This window comes from Apis cerana, linkage group LG10 (assembly GCF_029169275.1).
Source record: "Apis cerana isolate GH-2021 linkage group LG10, AcerK_1.0, whole genome shotgun sequence".
Lineage (NCBI taxonomy): Eukaryota > Metazoa > Arthropoda > Insecta > Hymenoptera > Apidae > Apis > Apis cerana.
Window position 1 is genome coordinate 3,912,488 of NC_083861.1, and position 5,964 is coordinate 3,918,451.

Consider the following 5,964-nt stretch of genomic DNA (forward strand, 5'->3'; position numbering starts at 1 on the left):
AGTTGTCACAGTGTATGTGCGCGTGGCGCTCACTCGCGTCACTTTTGTCCGCCTGGGAACACCGTCGAGTGGCGAGGAAAAGTTGCGGTAATTACGCGAAGGTAGAGCAATTCATGGGGAGGTTCGTCGTCGAAGCAAAATTTTATTGCCGCGACAATGTTAGAAAATGAGGCGACACCGAGATTTGGGTAATTTCGCGGACATAGAGACTGTTATGGAGGACGACGATTCAGGCAATTCAGGAATTGAATGTACGCCGTGGAAAAATAAAAGGAGAGGACGATCGCGCGAGACAGCCGAGAATTAAACTGTCAAGTAAACGACCAGTTTCTTCTCTCTCTTTTTCTCTCTCTCTCTCTCTTTCTCTTCCCCGTTTTACCGTTTAGGGGCGAGTAGACGCGTTGATTCCAGTCGAAATATGAGTTTCTAGTTCATATGAACTACCAATGATTTTGAAAAAATTATCCTGAATCGAAAGATTTCGAAATACGAATTTGGAATGGGTGCAATTTGATCATTGAAAAATGAAAAATATGTATCATAGTTTTTAGTGGAACAGGAATAATCATTTTAAATTGCTAATTAAAATGATAGCAAGTACTGGTTTCGGTCATTTATTTCTTATTAATTTGTCATTAAAGGCTACATATAAGAGATTACAAATCTCTTGTGTAAATGCATCCGTAATACCTATATGATGTTGCTGTTCGAGCTAATCACATAATATATTTTCCATTCCATTTTGATAGTTGAATTTCAACTTTTAATTAGTATAATACTTTATACAAACATCTTAGTACAGAATAAAAGTAAGAAAATACGGATTATATCTTATTACGATACTCGTAATAATCCTCGCCAATTTCTTCCAAGGGTCTGATTCCAGACCTGATGATGGCTACGAAGGATGATGTGTACGTTGGGAAAAGGACGCGGTTTTGAAAATGGCCGCTGTCGCGGCCTGATAAGGAGGACGCTCCTCGCGCTGTCCGAGGGGCTCCCTCGACAAATGGCCCGTCACGATTCTCGTAAATCAAGGCTCAAAGCGAGAGACCGGGCTCTCCTCCTCCTTGAATTCTAAGTCCTTGTTTCGCTGCTTTCACTCGCCCTTCCTCTCGATCTCTCTCGCTGTCACTTCGTAGAAGGAATAATCCGCTTAACGGACGCAACGCTTTACGGGGAGAAAATTTTCTTGTAAAATCAATCTTCTCGTCGATCTTTAATGATCCGGATTCGATGAAATTCTATTAATTAATTTCTTAATTCGATCGTTAACAGATATCGCATCACAGATAATCAATAATCGATCGAGTCTTTTCAAATATCATAAAGAGCGTGATCAATTCGATTCCTTCGAGCGATTCTTCGACCCCCAATGTATTCCATCCTAGACAAAAAAGAAAAAAAAAACCATCAAAGATCTCGCCGACCTATCAACCATCTTTACGAGAACAAAGAGATGGCGTCTTTTGATCTCGGAAAGAAAATCCGACAGAGATCGAGTCACACGTTCAATCGAGTTACGCTTATATCCTGCTGGTAACCTTTGCCGTTTAACGTGGCCTCAAAGCTCGGCTTCAACACGCATCACGCGAGACTTTCTGCGTTTTTACTTACCTATGCGCTCCGTGGCTGTAGAGGCCGCGAGGAGGCCTGACTGTATGTACACTACGGGAATCACAGGGCGAGAGAGCGCAGAACTCGCTGTCAGCACCCTCGTTAGCCGAGGCTGCGAGCCAACGAGTGGTTCGAGCTCGTTCCCGTAACGATAATGGAACCCTTTGAGGATCGTCGAGTGCACCACGCGGACACGCCGACACGGCGTACCTCCGTGAGTAGTAGGGTCGTCGGGTTATGCGACTATTTCATCCGGAAGGCTAGAGTTACTAGTCCCAGGTATACGCAGACGAGAAAGAAAACGGGGCTGTCGGTCGTGACGACAGAAAGAGGGAGAGGGGGAGGGGAGGAGGGTATCGGGGGATGGATAGGTTGGGTTGCCGTTATACGCGAGAAATCGGTACGAGAGAGGAGAAAATTTTAAATATTTGAATTAACCCCTTCTTCCTTCCTGTCGGTATCTGGCGGGCCCCGTATACCTGGCCCTCCTATTATCTTACTCTCTCCTTCTCTTTTGCATCTGGCACGTATCCGCGTATCCGATATAACATTTTCCCCCGGCTTGCCTCCTCTATCCATGTAAAATTATGTTAATGGATTATCCTTAGGGGTGGTTGCCGCGATTTCCAGGTAGCTCGCCTGAAGAAGCGAGAGAACGAATAGATATACGTATAGAGGGACACCCCTGCTTCTTTCTTTCTTTTCATCTTTTATTCTCTTTTTTCCCCATCTCGTTCGTTTTTCCTTTCGCTTTCTCTTTCCAACTTTCTCTCTCTCTTTCTCTCTCTGTCACACTTGCTCCCTTTCAATCCTTCCGGCTCGCGGAAGTAGGTCGAATCGCATACGTGGTTCCGTGTCTGTTGCACACGCGGGTCGAAACGTACCCATGGGACGCGGAACGACAGATGGGGTTAAAAAATCGGTGAAGAGGATTAGGGATGCGCCGAACTTGCATTATCGATTTTACCCCGAATACGCGCGAGCGCCGTTAGCTTCTCTCTCTGCATTTTCATTTCGGTTAATCCCGAGGACCCTTCTTTTCTTCTTTTTTTTTTCCCCAACTCCAGCCTCTCTCTTTCTCTGTTAGTAAGCCTGGACCAGAAACCGCAAGTATGGAAAATGAAAAGACTTCTTCTTAGGCCTATTCCGGCTTTATTCTTGTCACTGATAGAGAATCGATCGATTTTGTCGCCAAAATCCCCGCCACCTTGTGCAGCCTTCTTTCGATGAATAGAAAATTATTCAGACGGACGAGTTATTTTCTGCTTTAATATCAAGAATCACATCTTTCTTTTAAATGATGCAACGCCGATCATTAGCTATCAGTATGTAATACATCATTTGTATACTTACTTATTCCTTTATACGTTTCTTTAATTATTTATTATTTCTGTTTTTATGTTTTTCAAGTGTTCGAATTATATTTTTCTACAAGCACAACGGAAATATATGCTTGATATTAATCGGTTTGTAGATAGTGTTGTTTAATTAGATACGAATAACAGGTGTATAATTTTTAATCCAACCTCTCGATACAATCAGACAGCGAAAGTTAAGTGTCCCTTTATTCGTGGAGAGATACGAGTGTCCCTGATATAGATTAGCAGGAGCAAAGTGAATCCACTCGAAGCAATTCGAAATCAACCATCCCTCTCGATGGGCGCGTTAACCAAAAAAAAAAAATAATAATAATAATAAAATAAATAAAAAAGAAGAGAAAAAGGGAGAGAAAATGAAAGAGAGAAAGAATTGATTGCCTTTTCTCTTCACAATGAAGATCTCGATCAGTTACAAGGATTTCTCTGAATGGAATGGAAAGTCGCGAGACCTGTCTAGCTCGTCGGAGATTTCGGATAATTTTGAGAAGCGTCCAACCGAACTCGAGGGTTCTAGAGATGCCCGAGATAAGGTATTCAAAGCGTTTCGAGTATTTAAGGGTGAGTCGGCGTGTTATTCTACCCTATCTCTGCGTAAATATTCTGTATATGATTGTCAGAGGAGGAGAGAGTGCGAATCATGGCGCGCGTTGCTATGCGAATAATCGGCCATTTTTGTGGTCACTCGCGGACTCTGAATTAAATATTTTATTAAATATTCGTCTGACATCGTATCGGTTTAAGGAAATGAAAAATAATTGTCAGTCTTAAATAATTTCTATGCTTCTCATTCTTGTTAATAAGATAATGTAAAAATAATTCGAGATGGAAATAATTTAGAAAAAAATTCGATAAAGAATTTATAAATCGTAATAATTCTATTCTATTATATTCGAATCAAAGGTATTTTGGAAACACTATTTGAAATAATAATCAAATCGCTTGATTGTCGTATCCACGATTAATGCAGAGAGTCTCTTTTTCGGAACTGGTTCTTTCTATACAAGATTTATAAACTCGAAAATTATTTCCCATTTTATATTCCGAATCTTTACATTCGTAATGCGCATTCGAATATAAAAATATTAATGTTGACTAAAACTGACGAGATGATTCGAGGGATGAAATGTCTCTTGTGAGTGAAAAATTGTTTTAAATTTTTAAGCTGGAAGGAAGTTTAAGAACGATGTTTAATGGAGGAGATAATATTTTTATCGTGAAAAATAACCTGCGAGGAGGAGAATGTCCAAGAGAATCGCTCGATTAAAATCGGATTTAACCTGTGTGATGTCACAGAGAGTGGAAAAAAAAAAAATGTGTAGCAAAGTTGGGGTCGGCCACGAAACGGATATCGCTGCTTTAGCGGTATTATTTGCGTTCTTTGTCGTCAATTTCTCGCTCCCCGCCCTGTTTTGGGTGTCGGTTTTCACGTTTTTTCACCCAAAACCACCCCTAGCTCTATTGTTGCCCTCGACACTTTTTTTTCAAAAGCGCGTAATCCGGCACGAGGGATGAATTCAAGCACTTCTACTTTTATCGGTATCATGAAGCAGGTTGGTCACTGCAGGTACACTGTAGGCATCAATAACAAACCTGATTTAATGCCACTTCAAACCAAATTTAATACCAATTCCGAAAAAAAATCATTCTCGACACGTCTACGTTTTTTTTTTTAAGCAATTCATAATTAGTTTCGATAATTTATGATCATCTATGGTCATCAGTTCAAGAATGTTAATTGAGGTAATAGATGTTTAAAAGCATCTATGAATTGCAAATCAATCGAATAATTAAATATTTATGAACGATAATTATGTACATTCTACTTATTTAAATTGATTGAAATTACATCGAAAACCATAATTAAGAAAAAAACTATCACGATGAAGGAAGGGGTTAAAATTATGTACTAATTATGTAATTATATTTTTTCTCGATTGATCTATAACACAGACTGTGAATCGCGTAAAAAAAACGCACCAGGTGACGAAAACGTGAATCGTTTCGCTTTTCATTCAGGAAATTGGAAAACGTCATCTGGTGCCTGAACGGCCAGCAACCCTTTACCGTGTTAAGCCATCGTGGCTGTATACTCTCGCAGCAGGATAGAAATAAATTAAATTGATTTTCTTCGTGCAAGAAACTCTAATAACGTGTCTTCTTTGATTCATCTTACATTATATTTTAATATTTAAAGAAGAATCCGTTATAATATATTAATTTTTAGAGCATATATCAAATCATAAGTTCCTCTTCGATTACCCACAATTCTCAGCTGTAAAAAATAAAAACATCCCAAAAATCTTTTCTATATTTCCTTATCCAATTAATTAAACTCCATAACTCTGCATGTACCGATTCAAAATCGACTCCATTTCAATTCTTTCAAATTCAATTCCCTTCGTCACCGTAGTTCGGATTTCCGCAAAGGACCGATGCTTCTTTTGTTTTATCGGTATTATTCAGAAGATATTTCCCACCGGTTTCGCGCCACACATGCGGAAACTGTTTCCCTGGCATGAAATTTACATGTATCCCCTTCCACTTTTGCGAAGCATGCACACGTACATGCGTGGATCGTACGAATTTCCTAGGTCAAAAATATAGAGTCTTTCTGGGGTATTTGCATCCCAGGTAGCGGGCACGCACGCTTTGGGTAACCCTAATCCACGAGTATCCCCCGTTAACTGGCATTTGCATCCCAGGTAGCGGGGCCTCGCGTTCCGATTGTCGTGAATGAATCAAGAAAGGAGAGAGTGAGAAAGGAAGATAGGGAAAAAATTTTCGAATTGCATAATAGGGGGTCTCGTGACGAAACCCTTTTTCCTACCTGATCCCCCTCTACGTCGCAGAGGTTGCCTCAGGTAAGATTTTCGAGGCTCTATCACACCTCTTATGAGAAGCAAAATCTTTGGACGGAGCTCAGTCACGTTTCAAGCTCACGCAAGAGACGATCGCGTTTGAGGTGGAT